Source organism: Nothoprocta perdicaria, unplaced genomic scaffold, assembly GCF_003342845.1.
Source record: "Nothoprocta perdicaria isolate Ctin4 unplaced genomic scaffold, notPer1 scaffold_14, whole genome shotgun sequence".
Lineage (NCBI taxonomy): Eukaryota > Metazoa > Chordata > Aves > Tinamiformes > Tinamidae > Nothoprocta > Nothoprocta perdicaria.
Genome location: NW_020454538.1, coordinates 1542815 through 1565597, shown reverse-complemented (window position 1 = coordinate 1565597; position 22783 = coordinate 1542815). Strand labels below are relative to the sequence as shown.

Here is a 22783-nt window from a genome sequence, read left to right as displayed (position 1 = left end):
CAAGTCTTCCCTTTCAAATGAGATGCTCAAGGTCAAGTAACGATTAATTAATCGTTACTTGACCTTGAGCATCTCATTTGAAAGCCATCCAGTGTTGATTTGTAAAGTTGCTAGTGATGGAAAATCTTGCAGACACCTTTGAGCTGTGCCAGTGGTTAATCATCTTCACTGTTAAAAATATACAGCTTTATTTTTAGTCTGAATTTGTATCATTTCAGCTTCCATGGAGCTCAGTGGTGAGTGGTTTCAGAGCATGCTGGGTCAATTTGAATTCTTTTGCTCCTCTTCCAGTAAAAGAAAAAGTTATGTTGCTTGGAGTATCCACATTATTTTAAGGTCATTGAGAGAGAGAGAAAGAAGGAAAGACAACTTTTAAAAGCATCTTTGTACCTATCTCCCTGTGTTTGTTGTGGACATAGATGCTTCTGAAGAACCCAATGCTTCAGTACTGAACACCTCACTCCCAAGCTCTAATCCTGCTCTGCCTCTTTAGCCATTTATAAAATAAAAATCTAATGGAGACCAATTCCATTAGGACTGGAAGGAGTCAGGATGCTGTAGTAAAGGGAACCATCTGACTAAAGAAGAGACATGAGCTTCTGACGGTGACTGCATGAATGAGTGGTCACTTCCATACCATACTTCTGGCTGTAAAGATCTGAAATCCAGAGCTTTTCCTGAGCTCTGTGACCTCCCCATTTTCTTTCCAAATACCTCAAGGAAAGATAGTGAGCAGTGCCTGCTGTGACACATACTGCTCATGCAGGATCTGCTCCAAGCCCCACTGTAGTCAGGAGAAAGCCCCTTCCTGATGACAGCACTGGATGGCTCATGACTTCCTCCCTTGGAGAAATGCCTCCTTCAGCTAATCTGATGACTGGGGCAGTATGCATTTCTTTTCTGGCTGTTGCTGAACACAACCTTAGTGTTCACTTTTGAGGCCTGCAACCACAAGTTGCTTAAAAATAGCAATGCCAGCTCTACAGACAACATAACTCACATGACTATTTTTTCAGTTAAAAGAAAGGAAGTGAGCTCAGGTGTAATTTTTTTTTTCCATACATGTTTGCCTTTTTAATCTCTCCTTTTTACCCTCTTTCTCTTTCATTCTTTGGGAAAAGCAACCTTGTTCTTGAATTGAAAGATTTAATGTGTTGATTCTCTTTAATGAAGCTAGAGTTTTTCTCTAGCTTCATTGTGAAATAATGGCTTTAATATTTTATGGAGATTTTGTGATTTACATAATCATTTCTTTGGAAAAATCTGACACAATATTTTCCTATTTAAATACTAGAATTAAATAGAAAATGAAGAAGCATATGAGACAAGTAGATGGTAAAAATTATCAGAAAGGAAAAAGTTTGATAGGAAATATGGAAATTATTTAGAACAAGAAGACATTAGTATAGACCTGGTAAAGATCCAGCATGAATGGGGATTAGCAATTAAGATCATGCCTTGTTTCTCCTCTTCAAGTTTCATTCTGAAGAAAATGATTATTTTAACACTTTTAACTCAGATGTTTCATTTATCTGGGTTGTGTTGCAATGATAAAAATAAGGAAAAGCATCTTTTGGATTTTTTTGCTGTCTCTCTCTGTTGTGAACTGCCTTTGATTATAAGGCTGAATGAATTACTGATTTTTGACTTCTCAGGATTATCGAGAGGAACGCATTTGTACTGTTTCTTGTCATCTTGTTTGAACGCAAGTAGGTTTTAGTGTTGTTTTATGGATAAACTCCGTGGGCCTTGTTGCTTCATCCTATCTAAAAATCCTGTCTACTACTCTTTGTCTTGTGGTTACCCAGAGAAAAGGTCCCATTTATCTTCATTGGGGCCTCACCTGAGAACAACTGCCAGATGAAGGAGGTCTGTCTTTTTATTCAATTCTCTGCTGAAGTTCTAGTTGACTAATATTGCATGATATTTTGCAAGACATATTGCAAGACAGACTTTTGCTGTCAAGACTTGTCAATCTGAAGAAAGCAAGGATGACTCACTGGAAAATATCCCCATGAGAAAGAGGCTTTCACAACCGCATATCTGCATGCATGGAAAGATAAACATTAAGGTTCAGACTTTCCCTTCCGAGAGAGACTGTTCTTCAGGAAAAGTCAAAGCAGACACATGCTAGACGAAGGCTCAACAGATTTTACAAGATATGACATAAACAACAAGGAATTTCTAGCAGTGGCTCTCTGTGGACATATTTATGGAAGATCGAGGCCTTGACAATTAAACTCTGTTGGCTGGGGTAAGACAACCTCATTATTCTGTCCAGCTGGAAAAAAAAGACTAGTAGCAAGGTCCATCTCAAGAAAGTTAATCCATTTAAATAATGCAACACTGTCTTCATCTGGCAGTGTTTGGTGACACTGAAGATAAACACACACAGGCTGTGGCTTGCATTGACATCCTTAAAAGAATAACAAGAGGTATGAGGAAAATGGTACCACGTGTTAAATTCATCACCTCAGCAAATGAACAAAGTGAGCAAACAGTAGATTGAAGGCATGGCTATTTGTTGAAAGAGACTAGAAGTTACAGGCCATCAGCATTTCAATATGTGAAATAAAGATTAATGCTACATTTAGCTCAATTATATAATATTGTAGCATGCTGAAAGAACTATATCTCAGAAAAAAAAAATTACTAAAATTTTGTTTTACAGTCCATATTTTGCTGGTTTTTGTCTTGCACTTTCATTGAAAGTCACTCAGCCAAGCAGATCTTTTTTGAAATCCTGAAGATTCGTGTGCGGAAGCAAGGAATTGGAAGGATAATATGGGAAAAATTATGTGTGTAAAAATAAGGAAAGAAAAAATCTGTTTAATGGCATTTTAAAAAGATGCAGATGAACCTTAGCTCCAGATGACAAGTCTTTTTTTTTTTTTTTTTTTTTTTTTTTTCTTTTTTTTTTTTCTAACAATCCACTCTGAAAAACATGAATAGAATTATTTTTGCTATTTTGGTGTCACCTGACACCAAATGTCTGAATGTCTGAAGTTCAGTTGGCTTATGGACACAGAACCAGAAGATGGAGAGGAGAAACACATTTCCTTAAAACTAATGCTCAGGGTCGTGTCCTGAGCACATTTGCCTTTTTTTCTTTCTAGCATTTGTGGGCAGAACTGACCCATAGCAGCAAAGCAGTAGCACTGAGATGTTGATATAGAAAAGTCTTACAAGGTTTTTTTGTTTTATTTTATTTTATTTTTTTTACTTCTGAGAGTAGTTCTGCTGGCTGCAGTGTAACTGTCCACAGTGGTAGAGGGAACAAACTTGTTGTCCTACTCAGAAGTGTTTCCATACATTGGAACTGTCCAAATTCTCTGTGAAATTTGCAAGAATCCACCAAGCAGCAGCAATCTCTATATATACTGCACCTTGTTTTCCTTGATGTTTTCACCCTTGCAGATTCCCCAGTAGGAACTGTGTCTCCCAGGATGATCCTTGAAGCCAGTCATGATTAGGGCTATCGTTGTGACACCCTCTGAAGGGGTACTCTTTTTCTTCTGGCATATTTCCATGGTGTCAATAGTAAAGGTAAAGTATGTACTCTTCCTGTACTATGTACTCTGCCTTAGTCTGTCCCTCTTTGATGCAGAGGACAATCCCTTTCTTTAGGTCTAGGGGATACTTCCACCTGGCCTGCTACCCTTACCCCTGGGGAGATGAAGAAGAACTGCATATTGATGGAAGAGCTTTTTGGGCAAGTGTGTAGACTTTCATAGTGGTCAGGTCTGCTGCTGTTTTGGGGCGCTCAGAAATATGATGAAAGTGAGTTTCTGCTGCTGAGGGTTGAAAAGGCAGTATAAAACTCAGTTTTGTCATTTGCTACTGCTGGGATTGAACTGTCCTAATGATGTGGACCGAGCCAAGTTTATGTATAACAACAGGGAAATGTAATGTGCAGGATTTCTTCCATGTGTGCATCTGTGTGGAAAGATATGGGACAAGTGTAATTTGCCTTTTCAAAATCATTTACAGACCATAATAAAAATATTTTGCTGTCACCTACTGCTCGATCAGTAAGCCCTAACGTGCTTTATGAAAAAAACATATGTATTATTATTCTCATTTTACAGTGGAAAAATCAAGATCTGACAGAGAAATCAAGTCTAATTTTTCTGTAGCTGGAGTAGAGGGTTGTATAGCATTGGAGAACTAAGTCCAGTGTTATTAGCCAAGGCTAAAAGCAAGTCACAAGCTGTTTTAGTATTATAATCAAAATTTCCTGGTTTTCAATCTTCTGCTCATTCCATTCAACCATACTGGCTCTCTGAAGTGCTAGCAGTGCGGAAGGAAGAAGATGCTTTATGATCCTTGATGACTATAATGTAGCAAATAAAGCTCTAGGGTGCTTTCAAACTCACAGTGATCTTGTAGGGTGGAAAATTAATCATACTGCAGTTACTGCAGAATATATTTTTTTTACATTAGCTGCTTGGGTCTTTTTCCAAACCAGAAGATGATAAAGCACTTCCTCCTACTGGATGAAGACAAAAGAGAGTGTCATCAACACAAATAATAAAATAAGCTGAATAAGCTTGTTTTGACCCCTGGTTATTAATCTAATCCTTTTACAGTTGTATTTGGCTCTAGAAATAAGAAGTATTTGCAACATAAACAGATTTTGTTTTTTTTGAATGCCACAGTCAGATTATTGCAAATGTTGGACCTTGAGTCCTTGATCTACTGAGGTCTTTCCAACCTCGGTAGTAATTCCCAGTTTTTCTCTACTACATAACATTGTTATATTCCATAGAAATCTATACAGGCTATTAAACCTCTGGAAAGTGTATAGAAATTGTTCCCTGAAGTCAATACGTATCAGTAGATACAACTAAAATAAAACACAGACAGTAGTTTGGGGTTTATTGAGACTCTGAATATTCCTATTAAAGAAATCTTTGTCAGCTTTATTTTTCCATTGATATTCGACAGACTCTTTAACCCAAAGATTGATATGGACAACTTTTTCATGCTGCCAATACTGGAGATTTCTTCAGTGTGTCAGATTCTCTAAGCAAGTCATGAATACTCTGTGCATTCATATGGAAGACTGTAGATGCTGATGGTTCAGGCTTTAATGTCCTACTGAAAACTTGCTCTTATGTACAAAGTTACCATCTGGGATTCCCAACAACCTCATAGTCCTGTGAAATTCCCCTTTCATGGGTTGCAGCAGTCCATGAGCCCTGGGATTTCATATGCTCTGAGCAACTTCATTCTCAGTATCTTCTACCTCAGTACCATTATATATATATGCAGCATGGATGAGGGATAGAAGTAATGCAGTTGTATCAACAAATTCAGCTCTCTGATAGCTTTTTTTGACTAGTATTTCTCAATTCAAACAAGATTTTTTTTTCTTAAGACAAAATGGAGCCCAGTTACAAAACTATTGGTATTTACCTATTCCTTGAATTTCAGCAATAGAAGGATCTATTTAAAATGCTGGTGTTGAGGCTTTACAGTAACAAGTGATTTTCTCCTTTAATTCTAATCTGTTGGTCTGGGGAAGGTGCTGTCCATCAACATCTCCTCTCTCTGTCATCTGTCAACTTCCACTGCAGGCTCATAAGAAGGAGGAAGGTGCTTCAACAAGAACAGCCTAAAAAAGGAGAGAACAAATAAGCAAGAATTGAAAGAATTATTAAGAAGTTGCCAGTCAAAAAGGCCTGTTGGTCTTTGTTAGGTTCTTCTGCTCTTCTAGAGCAAAATTGTAGCATTTACTAGAATCTACTGAAGAGATTCGTGCAAAAAGGTCAGAAATAATTGTGAGGGTTGGCAGCAGCAGAGTTACAAAGGTTCCCATGAAATATTATCTTTTTCAGCCAGCCGTTCCCTGACATAAGCTGGGCACAATCATTGCCAGCTCCCTGCCTACCACAAATTTAATTTGGAGGCTCATCAAACAACACAGACAACAAGATCAGAAAGCTGAATCATATGAAAATTCATTTTTTATGATTTATATTTTTGTAAGATGAATGCAGATCAAGAATGAGCTATGCACTTTGTTACAGATTTCTCTTCTGACAAATTTGTAAAAGCAGTTTGAACTGTTTTAAATGTTACGGATACTTTCTGAATTGCTATTTGAGGACCTAACTTTCACTGTACACCAGCTCCTTCTTGCTTCACAGAAGTGCAAATGTAATCTGGAGTGGAATAAAGAGCCTATAGCTAGTCATTGTAGTTGAATTTCTGTCTAAGAATTACACACAGTCTAAGTACAGCCTCTCAATGTGCAATGTAGGGAGAAAGTGCAGAGGATGAAAGACTCATAATGGCACTTGCAGTGACTGCTGCTAACCATCTCAATGATTGTTTTAAAAACCACATTTCAAGAATACTGCTGTGATAGGAAATTCTATTAATGAGCAAAAAAGCTGTTTTCACTGTGAATAGATCAGTATCTGAAGTCTTGTGCAATATTCAGTCCTATTTCAGAAGCAAATCTTTTTTTTTCATCCAGTCATTGCATGACCCTCCAGGAGCATGAAGAGCGTTGGAAACCTTTAAAACTGAAGGCATATCTAGCAACATGGGGGCAAATGCTTTAATATTAGACGATGCTGTGGCATCAAGTGTTATTTTGCTTGAAAAGTATCATACGAAGTTCTTCTCATCAGAAAAACCCTGGTCTTCTCTGTAGTTAACAGTTTTAGATATCTCCTCTGGGTATATCCTGAAAAGTACAGGCAAGGATATTGTGATGTGACTTAGAGGGAAACCCAAGCAGAAGCATGTAGTGCTGTTCCTCTGGGCACATCCCAGTAGTATCTGTTTGTCTCTCTTCATGACTCTATGCAGATGTTGAACAATGCTGGAGGTAGGATTGTGATTGAACAGAATCTGTGACTGAGGGCTCTGGAGGACTGAAAGGAAGGCTCTGAGACATTGCAGGGCATCTATTTAACTTCTGCTATCTCCTAGCAGTGCAGTAAAGTACAGTGCCAGTCAATAACAGGATTCTGCAGCAATTTGTCCTTTAGAGACACAGAGCTTTTCCTTCAGAGTTGCTCAATGTCATTTTCTTTTTCATGCTCTTGTTGTGGTACTATATTGTAATTCTGTTTACTCCTCGCTTCCAAATAATGCAGAATGAGACTTTTTTTTCAAAAGCCCTGTGGGAGTTAGGCACCCATTCCACATTAATTTTCCATGCAAGCTGGCATCAGACTTAGACAATTCACGAAATCTCACTCGTCGAATGTGATCATTTATTAAAGAGTCCTCACTGGAAACTATGATTATTACAAAGCTTACCAGCCATAAACACTACTTTGTTATGCCTGTGACGTGTGTGCAGTTGATTCATAACAATAATGACACTTTTCACCTAGGCAGCACTTTTCATCCTAACCGAAGGATCAGAGTCAGTATTTCCATTTTGCTGGTGTTTCATATAAATCTCTGCATTTGTCATTGACGAATGAAAGAGTTGCCGAAATGTTTTCCCCATCATTTGTCTCTTGGAACATAAACAAAACAAGGAAAGTTCATGTTGTATCACAAAAAAAAAAGGAGTCTGTTGGCTCTGAGAACTTAATAATAATGGCAGATATGATGTAATAGCTGGGGCACACGGGCCCACACTCGGGGTAATGGAAGGGGTGCAGTCAGCATGTGGATAGAAACACCCTTTGTAGTTCGTGGGGCACAGTATGTGGGTCTTAATGGCATATTGTGCTCCGTGTGTTTTCAATGATATGGTAAATAGATAATATGTTTGTGCTTGTATATTCTCAATGCATTCACTTGAAATCAGCATGTAACAGTGAATCACTGTGACATGAGGTTCCCTTTTCCACGCACAGTGAGAAAGATAGTTTCCAGATACAGCTGAGTTTATTTTCTTTCATGTGTGATGGGAACCACACTTGGTATTTACAGACTTAAAATAGCCTCATAACCACAACTATTCAGGCTTTTATTATGTATGAATCACGCGTGTGTCTAACAAACTCCGTTGTCAGCAGGAATGCAGGTAAAAGTGCAGGAGCAGCTCTGGATAAAGACAGTGTAAAGCGTTTCCTCTGCTCCTTAGCTTGAGCTTTCTCTTCTTTGAACAGCAAAAATATAGTAATAGCAACCTTTCAAATAAGATTGCTTTTTCAGGTTACTCTCTAAGTAAAAATTGACATAATGGGCCTAAAAATCTTTTCAGGTATAATCAATACCTAAAGGCAACACACCGTTGATTTGTCAATGTTGTTACAACTGATTGCTCTAGGAGATGTACAAATGCTACAGAATCTCAGTCTGAGGAGAGAAGACATAAAAACCTGGGAGGAAGGCATAGTGATAGGCTTTATCATTAGGAACTGTATAGAAAAGACTTACAAACGCCTGTCTTAACTTCAAAAAACTTATCCTGTGCTACTGGTAAACCTGGCCTGCTTCTTCTCCCATCCCTGGCTTTTAATGTAAATAATAAAAAGTTGTGTCACAAAAGTAAGAAGTACAAGAAAACAAAACAAAACAAAAAAAAACTGTATAATTAAAAACATCCCCATGAATGGCTGGTGTGTGGTTTCGGTAATGTGAACCCGAAGGAGAAGGCAAAGTGTGGGACTGTGGGTTTAGCTATAGTTTCAGAGGTTTTTTGCTAACTCCAATGAGGTGTCCTGAGGGCACAAGTAATTCTTCTCAAAAATGGTTTAAAAATATCAAATTGAGATTTTCCATGACATGATCTACAAAAAATACCCTTCATAATGTGCAAAAACTCGTGATGGGATGTTCCTACTTTAAGAACAATAGAAATGACAATAAGAACTTGCTGTGGAGACAGCCATGAAATGAAACTCTTGAAAGGCTAGAAAAATAGATACACTGGAAGACTCATAGGTCATATGACCTCTAGATGCTTGGCATGGAATTGTTTTGCATATCTGAGAATTTAAAAATACTATTTCTATCAGCACTGATTTTGTAGTTTTAGGCCTCCACCCTTACACATATGCTTGGCAGTAACTTTGATGGATTTTTATCTATCTGATCTATTGCCATTGTTACACTTATTTAATCTCAGAGAAGTTCTGAATTTTATAGATTTTGCTAATTTTTACTATCAATTTTTGAAGCAGAGATTGACATTTACAAAAGGAACTAGATTCTTCTTTGTAGGATGTCAGAAATGGAGGAGAAGCAAGACTTTAACGTAATGAAGTTTGGTGTAAATGATATCAGATTTTCTTAAAATAATTTTATGAAGTTTCTTGAAGTATTTTTGTTGAAATTTTTATTCAATTGGAAATTTTGAAGGTGATGTAGCAAGACAACCTCTGCATTCTAGCTTTGTTCACTTGTCCTGGGAATAATTTAAAACCTACAAGCTAAGAGCTGTGTTAGGACATCTAGGGTTCAGAGGGGTATAAAGGGGAGGATGAAGGAGTGCTGGTTAGGGTCAGCTGGAGGGAATGAGACTTGATGTAATTCTGCTCATTCAGAAAAGGATCTTCTAGCATGCAGATGGGATGGATACAACCACTGTTCTTGTAGACAGTCTGGATTCACCCTGGAGCACCTGATATTCCCAGTGGAATTGCTGCAAAGACAAGCAGAGAACAGGTAAGAGTGAGGGCATCACTGAGTAACAAATATCATTTCTGGTTGTACTATATGGGATCATTCAGAGCCACCTCTGAGAATGTTTTGTGACAAAAACATGCATAAAATTGTATGCATGTGCATAAAACTATATAAACATACAGATAAAAGATTTATACAAATACAAAGCAGTACAGATGTTGGATGAGTTTGGCCTTGTTCCTGGCTTTGAGGCTGCCCTTAGGCATGCTGCCTGACATGCACAGACAGCTGTAATCAAATATTTTTACCTGCTTCAAAATAAATCAGAAGGGAAACCAGCGAGTTCACTGACCTTTTCTGATTTTTGTCATTATCTTTTCAGATCCCATGATAATCAACACATGTTTGGAAAGTTGGAAGGTCAGAGAAAAATACCAGTCTTGTAAGTAATGGTGAAAAATATTGCATGCTGAAAGCAAGTTCTAATGTGTGGAAGAATGTTTTTGTGGGGGCTTTACTATATGTGATGAATTGTCAGGTTACTGTATCTGGGTCTGTCGACAAATTTAGTCAATGTGGCTAGATTAGTGAACTTTTGTTTACAGTGGGTATATGCTGTGTTTAATGCTCTCTTAACATTCATTTAGACTATATGATGATAATAGTCCCTGAAAAAATCCAAAGTGCTTACTTTACAAATTAGCTTAAATGGACAGTAAGAAAAATCTATATAGCTCAAAAATTCTGTTTTCTTTCCCTTAATCTTCTTGGGCACTGAAAGGCAGAAAAACCAGTTTCTGGCCATCCATTACGTATATAGATTTCTGATTTTAGTGGTGCCTACAACAGAGAAGGCAGTTCAGCTGGCTCCATGAAGTCTATTAGATATATTGTTGTGCTGATATATTTTACCTGGAAAGCACATTAGTACATGGGTGGGGATAACTGGAACTTTTGGAATAAGATATGCAAACAACAGAGTTTTATTCTGAACTCACCCTTCTCTTGCACATTGGATTTTTTTTTTTTTCTTCTGATTTTTCTAGTGAAGTGATTCCTAGATTTTTTTTTCTTTTATTTTGTGAAGCATTTTCCTCTTTCCACTCACCACTCAATGTCTTGAATTTAAGATGTGCACGTCTGCTTTCTAATATAATGTGTTTTATAAGACTGATCTAAAAGGCCCGCTTTTAAAAGCAAAGGAACACGTTCCATAATCCTGTACTCGCACACCCTGCATGAAATGGACACTGCTTCTGCATTCCTTTGCCTACCTCGCTAGAGCACCAGCTTAATGAAAACTGGGTGAGCACTTAGGCTGTGGTTGCTTAGTTACATCAGTCTGATTTCTGTTTGCCTTGTTTCATTTCACATCTTCTGAGGGCTTTCTCTACTCCTCTAAGAACGATCTTTCCAGCTCAAAACGAGCTGGTTGTGCAATTTGTTGAGGGCTGATTAGTGGGAGTTTGGAGGGCATGGGGAAGGGTTTTACAACACGGCCTGAGAGCAAACATATCTGACTTATACCTCTTCCTGTTATTCTTTTATTGCAAAATTTAAATCTCATTGGAAAAATTAGCACAAACACCCTTAAAAATAAATGCTTTGGGGCTTCTTCTTTGCTGTATGGGAGATGGGTGTTTTCACATGGATTCAGAACAGAAATGTCTTGTAGACTGTCTGATGCTTTTGGAAGAAAAAGCAGAGGAGAAAATGTATATCTGCTTTGCCTAGCAGACAGCTCACTAAATCCTTTAATTATAGAGAGAAAACCCAAACAAACAAACAAAGTCACCATTAGATTTACCATAACGTCTAAGCCTATATCTAATTCTGCCTGCTCTGTGGTTCTGTCCTATAAAGCTACTGATCTGCGTCAGTTCACTTGATTTTGCAACATATTTTATGTGCTCAGTGAGCACAGGAAGTCATCAGTGATACTGTTCAAGCTTTTTATAGTGAAGCACTTTCCTTTTTTCCTGGATGCAAGAGTGGGGAGTGTTTTGCAGGCTTGAACTCTCTGATATTTTGACATTTCCCTTGCCTTGTGCAATCTTTAGTTCAATATTTGATAATTCACAGTTTGTATCAGCAGTCCCTTGCAAGGACTTCCAAGGGGAGTTTTGCAAATAAATCACCCTGCAGTGGTTAACTGCAAGACCTGAAAACTCTCTATGATTCTTCCTTCAAATTTGCTGAGGACATTTGCTATTAGACTTTTGTATACAGAGAAAGCTACAAGCAATATAATCAATCATTCTGGGAACGTGGGCTCCTGAAACAGCTGTATATCTGGATAAAGCGCTTGACAAGTTACCAGAGACAGCTTAGGGGTGGTGGTGTGCTCTCTACACGTTGTGCTAAGTGCTGTTCAAACTACCCTTGACTTCCAGCCAAGAGATGGGAAAGTCATTAGCAGTAAGATTTGAACAACAGTTGCTTCTTGTGTTTACAAAGCCCCCTATATGATCTGTATGTTGACAAGTTACAAACTGAATGGAAAGTAGATGACATATTCTCTATGCAACTTGTGCAAAAATCCCAGTAATCAGCACGCAGTTGATTTAGTGTCCTGCAGGTCTCTCATCCAGCATATGGCTGAAGGCTACAGCAGCAAAGGGGGCAGATAAGCAGTGAAAGAACAGGAGCCATCTGGAACAAGAGCACAGTAGCAGTTTGTAACTGGAACACAATGTACATCCCCACAGAAACATGAGCATTCCACTTGCTGTCACTGAAGTCAACAATCTCAGTGTGCTTAAGAATAGCACTGCAGGTAAATAAATCTTAACAAGTCTTTAGGCGGGCCTAATTTATCCATCTTTAACACAAGATCTGTGCTCTGTTCTGCGGTGGCAGAATTACTGGGGCAATATTTTCTTCAAAATAAATGGTCCTGGACAATTTCTAGAAAGTGCTCTGTGCAACTCATACATAATTGACATCAAGTTTGGCATTGTCCTCTGTTTTTCACATTGCCTAGGTTCCTCAGCAAATAAACACATGATCAAATTAATCCCAGTATTCACTATGTTTAGATTAGGGATGGAACTGGCTCATTATATTTAATTTATGGGTAAAGAATCTCCATTAGTTTGTAATGTTTCCCTGTGCTGTTGTAATGGACTCTGCTTCCTGAACTGCAGTCCAGACACAGAAGCTGGTTAAGGCCGAACTAAAATTTTGTCAAGATACCTGAAGGGCTGTGCTGGCAAAAGTGAATCAGTTCAGAAAAACAATAAGACTAGTATTAGTATTTATTTAATTTTTCTAATGACAAGGCTGTGTGTGTATATATATATGTATGTGTATATATACATATTTATGAATAGAGAGAGAGACGCAATTTCACAAAAAGGGGGAAAGCTTCAGAGATTTAAAAGGAATTAAGTGTTCAGCTGGCAGTGATTTTTCAACTGTGACTCAATGACTTTCAATGGGTCTCAAGTATCTCTTTGTTCCTCTACAATTTTCTCTGTTGTAACCCCAGCAGGCACTAGTACAGATTAAGTGTTGACCTGCTGGAATGCAGCTCCACAAACAGAGATCTGGGGATCCTGGTTGACACCAAGTTAACCATGAGTCAGCAGTGCCCTCGTGGCCAAGAAGGCCAATGGGATCCTGGCCTGCATCAAGAGGACTGTTGCCAGCAGGTTGATCCTAGCCCCTCTACTTAGTCCTGGTAAGGCCTCACCTGGAGCATTGTAGAGTGACAAAGATGATTAAGGGGCAGGAGTATCTGTCTTATGAGAAAAGACTAAGTGAGCTGGGCCTGTTTCGCCTGGAGAAGAGAAGGTTGAGAGGGGATCTGATCAATACGTATAAGTACCTGAGGGGCGAATGTAGGGAGGAAGGGGTCAAGCTCTTCTCAGTGGTGGCCAGTGATAGGACAAGGGGTAATGGATACAAACTGAAACGCCAGAAGTTCTATCTGCATGTGAGGAAGAACTTCTTTCCTGTGAGGGTGACAGAGCCCTGCAACAGGCTGCCCAGGGAGGTTGTGGAGTCTCCTTCTCTGGAGATCTTCCAAACTCGCCTGGATGCCACCCTGTGCCCTGTGCTCTGGGTGTCCCTGCTGGAGCAGGGGGTTGGGCAAGATGATCTCTAGAGGTCCCTTCCAACCTCAACCATTCTGTGATTCTGTGAATACCAGCAGATGTGAATCTCAGCCCTTTTCTATGAGTATTCTGAAGATTGTCTTGGAATTTGCAAAGTACGTAGCAGAATACACTACCTGGAAGCTCAAGTTATAGATGCGTTATTCAGAGGAATGTCAAAACGTGAGGGCACATATAAAGTGTAACAGCTTGGAGTTACTACTGGACCAAAGCAGCAGCGTCTCAACCTACTCAATATAATGGCTGCACAAAATATGTGAGAGAAACTAGTCAACAACCTGGAATTTCTCAGGAGTTTCAGAAAGTTTCTACAGATATTTTTGTACTTTTCTAGCCTCATGCAATATGAATATATTACTGCATGAAATGATTTACTATCTTTAAATTCTCTAGAAAAGATTATTTCTCTGTTTGTGATGGTTGTTACCTGTTATTGAAGGTAAACTCAGTTGTAGAAAGAACATTTTCATCTTCCCCCTATATGTGAATATTTTTTCAGAAGTAGAACCCTAAAATGTATTGAAAATGCTACTGAGATTTCAGTTCTTCAAGAATAGCTGGGGTATCCAAGGAGGCTGGTGGGCATGATAGTCAAACATACAGTCAGAAAGAATCAAAATTAGATACACAGGGAGATGCATGTGTAAAACTCTCTCTTCTTTATATAAAAAAAAATCTAAACATAATTGTCAGAACAAAAACACAATTCATTGCTGAGATTAAAGAATATTTAACTGCTTAATGTAAGTCCTTGGTCCAAAAAACCCTTTTTTTTCCCGCATAAATGCACATGTTAATCCATATACTTACATGAAAAGGATTTAAAGCACAGGTTTGAAGCACAGCCATTGCACTGGGCTTTTATGATGAGATGGGGAAAGTTTTAAACACTTTCTATTCTTCAAAGCAGAAGCATGAGCCCAACTATGTCCACCTCATTCTCCGTTTTCACCATGAGCCATTAGCTCCATCTGTGAAAAGTGAGTGCAAAATACTACCAGCATGAGTAAACCAATTTCTAATTTCCTTGCATAGGCATGACATTATAAAGTATAAGGAAGTGGAAAAGCAGGTCCTTTCTGTTGGCAGTATCAGGTCTCTAGATGCTGTTCCTTTATGTGCCAGGTTTTTCTTGCCATATTTCTCAGGTAATTAAGTTTGTTTACAGGAAACCTTGTTCCTTTTCTTGCCTATCCCCCTTTTATAAGTGATTTTGCTCTGAAATGCTATGCTGAATAGGGATAGGTATTTATACTGCTCTACCTGCCTTACAAAGTGAGAACTGAGTCAAAGATAGGAAACTCCAAACAGATGGTGACTATCAGGCTGAACTGAAATTAAAAGTTCATGTTTTCATGTCAACACCAATCATTTGAATTCTTACTTTAACATGGATCCACAGACTGTGCTTCTGGTTAGTGGTCTAAGGGCTTTGCAGCGCCTTTTCTTCAGCGTATCCTCAACCACAGATCACCAGGTCATATCCAATTCCGTGATAATGAACAGTTAGAGGATTGACAAAGACAGTTTTTAAATCAGAGGTGGCCATTAATTCATTTTAATGAAAGACTGTAATGTGGAAATATTTCCAAACCAAGCCTCTCACTTTGGAAATTTTTCTGATCAAATCTTTGGAATTGGTGAAATTTCCAACATGGGTTAAATTAAAATTTTAGGGCATCGAGAGTTAGGATTTTAAGAAGTTTCTCACTGGGACCTCTCACAGATAAACCATAATATCATGGTTTAAATAAAAAATATCAAAAGTATTGACCATATTTCCTTCCATGTATTTCCATTTTGACTTTAAAAGTCCGGTGAGAACTTTCTCCAGGTCCTTATGTTGTTACATGAAGGATTTAGGCCATTTGCTCTTGGCATAAAAAGGTTAGGAAATTACCCAGGCCTTAGTCCCATACAGAGCTGGACGCTGCATTTATGACCCAACAAAGCCATTAAGCACATGTTTAACTTCCAGCTCCTCAAGAGTCTTATTCCTTTCAATGGATTTACTTAAGAATTTGTGGGGTTTAGGGCCAGAATTCTCAGCATCTTGCTGAACGAGGAAATTTCAGTGTGAGGACCTGAAGGTAATCCCTGTGGGCTGTAAAGACATGTTCAGCTCCTGATCTTTGAGATTTCTGGGGGGAAAAGTGTGAAAGTCCAGAAATAGAAGCTTAACTAATTTTCTTTTGATCATGGGTTGTGCAAGGGCTAACGAGGATTATTACCACTCCTAGGAGACAAGACTACACATAAAAATGGCAACAAAGGGAAGCCTGTTTTGGATGGCATTGACTTGGAAATACAAAAGGAAAAACTGCAGCTCCTTTGCTTGACGTGAAATTCAACTATATTTTCCCCAGGAAAAATGAAATGTAATACTGGTAATTTATACAGACTGTTGAACAAATTGAAACCATATACAGAAAATTAGGTTATGTTTTTATGGAAAGAACAGAATTTTATTTAACAAGCACTACCTAGAGCCAGCAGTTTTTCACTATATAACTTGCAGGGTGCTTTAATTACGCTGATGTCAGAATGTCTGTTTCTAGCTCTAATCAGTTAATTCAAGGTTTTATTGGGTCTGAAAAAATCAATTTATTTTTGTTCCTACTTTTTTTTTATAAAATAAAAATTACAAATAAAAGAAAACTTATTCCATTAAAATTTTAAGATAATTTATATATATAAAACTATCCCTATTCAAATTAAAAGTAGATAAAGTGCCTTCTTTGAAAAAATATGCATTTGGATTTTAGTGTTTTGCTTTTTTTTTTTTTTTTTTAATTCTGATACACTGTTTCTGAGCTTAATTTTGTGTTGTATGGATGTTGGTTTGCATTGGCTGTTTGGTGGTAAAAAGGAAGGGAGATGTCTTTTTAAAGCCTTTAGGGTAGGTTCTTCTTTGTAGGAAATGAGCTATATTTTGTCAGTTGATAATGGATCTTTTATTGCCTATTTTCAAACACTGGCTTAGTGATAACACAAATGAATAGATGTAGATGAATTCTGTGTTTTCTTTCCATGCTGCTTCTGCAAGGAAGTGACATATTGGTATAACTGAGTGCATTTCCGCATGTGGCAAATGGATAAAGAATGGAAACTGAATGGACTCTTTGTTATTTGGTAAATGTGCAAGGTAATTCAAGTTGGTAAAGGTATTTTCACCTAATATTGGATAAAATTCAGCCTTGATGGCCTTGACACTGGGCCTGAAAATGGAGTCTTAGAGCATTTTCACCCTGTGACGGTCCTGAACATTGGGATAAACGTCACTCTTACTTGTTGCTTTCTCTTTTCTAAAGAATCTTGCTTTGTTCATTTGTTTTCATGAAAAAGAGCATTTTCAACAGGAGAAAGGGAGAGTGTCTGATTCATAAACCATCTCATGCCTAAGATGCACTCCATAAATCCTGAAAGAGGTGGTTTGAAATGTCCTCAGACAGAGGAGAGAATTTTGAGCCTGTCTCTTCCATATTCTGGTTGAGTAGACTAATCAAAATTGTACTGAGGATTACGATGAGAAGTGGAGGGAGGAATAACTGTTGGGCCATTTGCTCCTGTTTGACCTGTGAAGAAAAGAATAATTCTACTTTCTTTTTTATTTTTTTTTTCTTTGAAAGAGAGGTGGTGGAGATCTATCATTGGGCAATTATCCCTATGGCCACTTTTCTGAAGCTCTAAGAAGGAGGCAAGATTTAGGATGTGTTCTTAGCTACTCCTTTTTGCCTCGCTCTAGATGGTTCCCTCCCAGAGACTTGACTGTTTGGAATCTCATTCTGAGATGTCTAATACTTCCCTGGCATCACTTTGAGAGTCTGGTCACCTAATACAGGGTTGTGAATGTGGCTTGGCCAAAAATTTAGATTTATGGTGCTTCATTATTGCACCTCGTAAATCATTTTTGTGGCATTAGCTCAAATAAAGTATTTTTTCCCCTAATACCTGGTCATTCTCTGGGCTGGGTGTTTTTTAAGAGAAGCAGCATAGGCAGGATGGGCCTCTAAGAAATAGTTTCAGTCAAGGTAGCATTTGAAAGGTATGAACATGTGTTTTATCTCTTATAAAGGTATGTACATGTGTTTTATCTCTTATAATTAAGAAATTAAGATAAGTGTTTGCTCAGATTAGACCTAATGTATCCAAAAGGACTGAGTGCCTTGCTTTTTTTCTTTTTTTTTTTTTTTTTTTTTTTTTTTTTTTTTTTTTTTTTTTTTTTTTTTTTTTTTTTTTTTTTTTTTTTTTGGTTTTTTTTTTTTTTATACATTTAACCCTTTTACTGAAGGCTCTACGTTTTCTGTTACCCATTTTCTCTATTTGGATCAGGCAGAGAGTATAACAAGCACTGCATGTTCAGAATAACAATAGCTGTAATATACAACATTTTCAGACTTTGGCTGAAAAACATTGAATGGAAAGTTCCATTCTTTCTGCATTATTTGTGTTGAATAAAAAAGTTCCATATTTCCTTTTCTGTCCTTTGAATCATCATGTTACCAAATCTCAGTAACTATTTAATAAGATTAATAGATGGAGCTGCAGCATTATCAATGGCTATCGCCTCTGTTACCCTTGAAGACATGTGACTTTTTTTTCATTTTTTTTCTAATAATGTGTTTTCTCCTCTTTTTTTAGACTCTAGTTGTTACCCCATTCTGCATCTAAACTATTCTACCCAGAATCCAGGAGAACTTAGAGGTGAGAGTCCGTATTTCCTGAAATAAACCCTGAAATAAATCAGGAAACACATTTCATGTACCATATTAACTCTATTTCCCCTTTATAAATATAATATTCTTGCTGTGACTCTGGAGAGACTGGCCTTACAGAAGCAAAATAGCTATCATTATATGTGTGTATACATCCCAAAGAGACTCATAATCATTTCCATTTGTTCATTGGATGGTGGCCATGTGCTTAATCGTCATTCAAGTGCAGGGAGACCATGTAGCATGTGAAAGCTGTATTTCAGACAGCAAAACTGCCAAAAACATCGAAGTATGTAACTTGACTATCCAATTATATTAACAAATGATGATGGTTAGAGTTTGAAATGGTGGAAAATGAACTGTAGTCCCAATCTGTTGCTAGTAATAGCTTCTAAAATGAACTGCATTTCATGATACCTTTTCTCCCAGTCCTTTTTATTTTAGAAGCCTTATCAGTCTCAATTTTTGTGCTGGGAAATGGCTGTGCTGTTGTGTCTCTTCTCCATAGACAAAAACCTTTACAAACAGAGAGAGTATCCCTTTTCTCATATCTCTTGAGTGAATTTTGTCCTTATGGTCTTATTATTTTCCCTCCTTTGGAACTTGACCTCATGGCTATCTCACTTTAAATTATTAAAATCTGTTTCAACACTACCTGTAAATCCAGTAAATCGTGGCTTGGCAAAATGATCTGCAAGTGGCAAATATAGAAAATTCACCCTAGTATCAAGAAAATGGCAATATTGCCACATTTTATTACTATATTATGAAGAGTTGATTATTATCCCCTGAAAGGAAGGAGTTAGATAAATTCTCATTTAAAAAAAGGGGTATAGTGTTCCTATTTGCTCAAAAGTTGGAAAATTTGACCTAAATATGCCCTAAAAGATTTAACACAGGAAATGAAATGTCCCCACGTACACATTTTTAGATCTCATGATTTTAAGCATCACCTTAGGACTTTTGGTTTTACTCATATCATTTGAATAGTTGTAGTTGAAGAGCAAAGGATGAAGAATAGATGCATTCCATATATTGTTCTTTTATTTTCACAAACCATATCTTAATGTAATTGACAGAGCTAAAGACTGGAGAGGAAGAAAGTCTCACCCCAAGTCTATTTAACTGATAGCCTGGGGAAATAGAAATTATAAAGAAGAAGAAAAATATCATTTCAACTGAGGTAAGAAATGTGATCAGGGATCAATGAGACATAAAAATAAAGACAACAAGAATTCAATAATGTTGTATGAGAAAAATCTGAGAAGATGCTCACATTCACAGTGGCTGTACTGTGTAAATACAGAAAAGTTACTGAGCAAAGTTGGCAAAGACACCACATCTGTGAGGAAGGCTGCAGGAAATCAAGGTAGCTCATCTGAAAACACTGAAAACCAACAAATCTGCTTGGTAATTTTTACTAGCTGCCTGTTTGAGAGGAGGACTGTTGTTCAGACAATGTTGCTTGCTGTATAAACTGACTTTAATATCTTATTCCTGTGAGTGAACACATACATTTGAAATTGTTATATCATGGATATCCTACTATCATTAAGAGATCTTCAGCACCATGAACAGATTCTTATCCTGCAGGAGATATCCAGACTTGAAGCTGACATTTTATATATTCTCTTTAACTCAAGCAATAAGAAAGAGGCACACATCATTGGACTAGATGATCCCTGGAGGTCCCTTCCAACCTTGAATATTCTGTGATTCTGTGATCATGAGCTCTAGTCTTCCTGAGGCAGGTGGAGATGGTTTCCTTGCTTGAAGGAAACGTGCACTAGTGACAAGGTGTGTTACCAATGAAAGGAGCTGTGCAAAGATGTCAGCAGACTGTGTAAAAAGAGATTGACTGGATCTTCTTTGAACTCAACAGAAACAAGAGCCTGCAAACCCAGCTGTACTGAAGGAGGAACAAGAAGCATCTGTGCTTACTGGGTTGGGAAATATAGACTCATTTGATCGTGCAGACTAGAAGCTGATGACCTCTGGCACAAGGAGGAAGGCTTCTGCTCTTCCTGCGAGCCTGAAAACACAGAATGGGTTTTCACTACAGTCCATTGATCTGAAATAAGTAGATGAGGCCATAGTCAAACAACTGGAAGAAGTCTCCTGTTTGCAGGCTTTATTCCTCCTGAACAAACTTGAACCACCACAATATCTTCCGGAAGGACAACACAACAGGGTGTAAGCAGTATAGGAGGTTTCTGAGGTGCACTGATGATAACTCACTAAGTGATCAAATGATGAAGAGAGGTTGGATTTTTTTTTTTTTTTTTAAAGGAAGTATGGGCTGGGGATTTGGAAACTGGGATAGCAGTGACCATAAAATGGTGAAGTTCAGGATTCAGTAAGGAGGAAAAACCAATAGCAACATGAAAGGTCTTGGTGCCTGCAAGAAGTTTCTGAGGAGTGGAAGAAATCAAATATCACTCCTATCTTCAAGAGCTATGAGAAGGAGGATCTGTGGAACTATAGGCCAGTCAGACTTATATCAATCCCCGAGAAGGTGGTGGAGCAAATAATTCTGGAAGCCATTTCTGAACATACTAAGGGCAAGGTGATTGGAAGTAGTTAGCACAGATTTATGAAGGAGAGCTCAAACCTGACCAAAATAATTGCTTTCTACCAAGAGATAACTAACTCTGTGAATGATGGGAGAGCACTTGCTCCTTTCTTAATGTCCAAAGAAGGAATATTTAGTATAACTTACAGTAACTTAATGAAAGTTCTTCAGCAGGTACATAGACAGTGAAGAGTTTTTTGGAACAGATTATTCATGTCTTTAATGGAAGAAGGTGATAAAACACTTCTTCAATACATAACTAACCACTGTGCTGAAAGAAACTGACAGGAAAATTGAGTATTGAGAAAGGGGAAACAGGAGAAAAAGAAATCTGAGCTTCATGGAGTGGTAGAGAGTCTCGTTTTTGTTTTTTATGTTTTCTCTAAATCAAAATTTAGGCCAGATGTGTGGAATGAGGGCAGCAGCATAGCTTTAGAATGAGCCACGTTACTGTGTCAGTAGTGTGAAGCCCTGGATACCATTGTAAAATATCTGCATTCTTCTAGTGCTGTGAAATCCACAGGGTTTCAACAAAACCCTGAAAATCCTCTCTTTAAGTGGGAATTATTTCCAACAAAGTCATTTTAACAGGACCAAAGTGATCAGAGGAATATTTAATAATCCCGATTCCCAGGATTATTAGTGGTGCTAGCTAGTTTCTACCACAAATCTGTTTTTATTTTTTACACAATGGACTAGAATTTGGTTCAAAATATTTTGTACAAATATTTCTCTTGGATCAACTGATTTCTATGAACAACAGAAGGCCTTTATGGGGCAAAAATGTTTTATTCATTTTCAATGGATAGCACTATCTCATTCATTTGCAGAGCACTGTATCATGAAATAGGAAATATTGTTGCCAACTGATATTGACAAACACCATAGGAAAGAATCTGTGGATGGCCAAGTCATAAAGATATGAAAAGTTTCGAGGAAAAAAATGTGAAGGTCTTTGGGGACTCTCTTATCCAGTTAATGAGGTCAAGATGAGAAAAAAAATGCTCCAGTTGAGCATCCTCATATCATATATAAAGTATGTTTCAAAATATTAATACTAGAAACAGACCTATTCTTGATGAACTCCAGATGATTCTACTGATGTTAATACAAAGAAAAAAAAAATCCAACGTCTTTCCTCCTCCATCTCCTTTTCTTGCCAGAGGTAATCCAGAGATTCGTGCACTGTTAAAGTCATTATGACATATTTTGGAACTAGCAAAAATGAAAATGATTCATCTCATCTTTCCTATGATGTTTAAAATGTATTTTGCAGTAGTTTTAAGTACAAGCCAGTTAGAAAACTTTCAGCAATTTAACTAAATATCATAGGAAAAACCTTTGAAGTGGAAGATCGTGAGTGAACACATCTGCTTAACAGAATTGAAAGCACAAAGGTTAGAGATCTTTCCCTTAAGTCCTATAAAAATTAAAACAAAAGATGCACTTTGTTTTAAATGTTTTACTTATGTTTTACACATTGTTTTGTATTTTTGCATTTATGCAGCAAAATGAATGTTTAGATGAACAAATATCTCATTTTTCTCTAGGCAGAAGTATTGTGATTTCTATGTTTACAGCTAGCATAAATGCTATTTTTGATAGCAAAACTCTCGTTTACTTGTGATTGAATAAAGCCTTTAGGAGGTAATGTGTAAAATCATCTTTGGTTCTTTAATATCAACTATCATTAAAGTTTTTAAAGGGACTGCAGTTTAAAAATTTCCATATAATATCCAAGAATTTGATCTTGCCTTACGAAGGATTGTCTCTTGATCAAAAGGATAGAGTACATGAATTAAGAAGTCTTTTCCATCTTGGAAATACTAGGA

General features: G+C 37.5%; 1 long non-coding RNA gene across 1 annotated transcript; it reads left to right on the top strand.

The window, feature by feature from the left end:
• Positions 1-9934: 9934 nt before the first annotated feature.
• LOC112943065 lies at positions 9935-20654 on the top strand. The gene is made up of 3 exons (XR_003248522.1): positions 9935-9988; positions 18306-18368; positions 20262-20654. It is a non-coding gene; the product is annotated as an uncharacterized LOC112943065 (long non-coding RNA).
• Positions 20655-22783: the final 2129 nt, after the last annotated feature.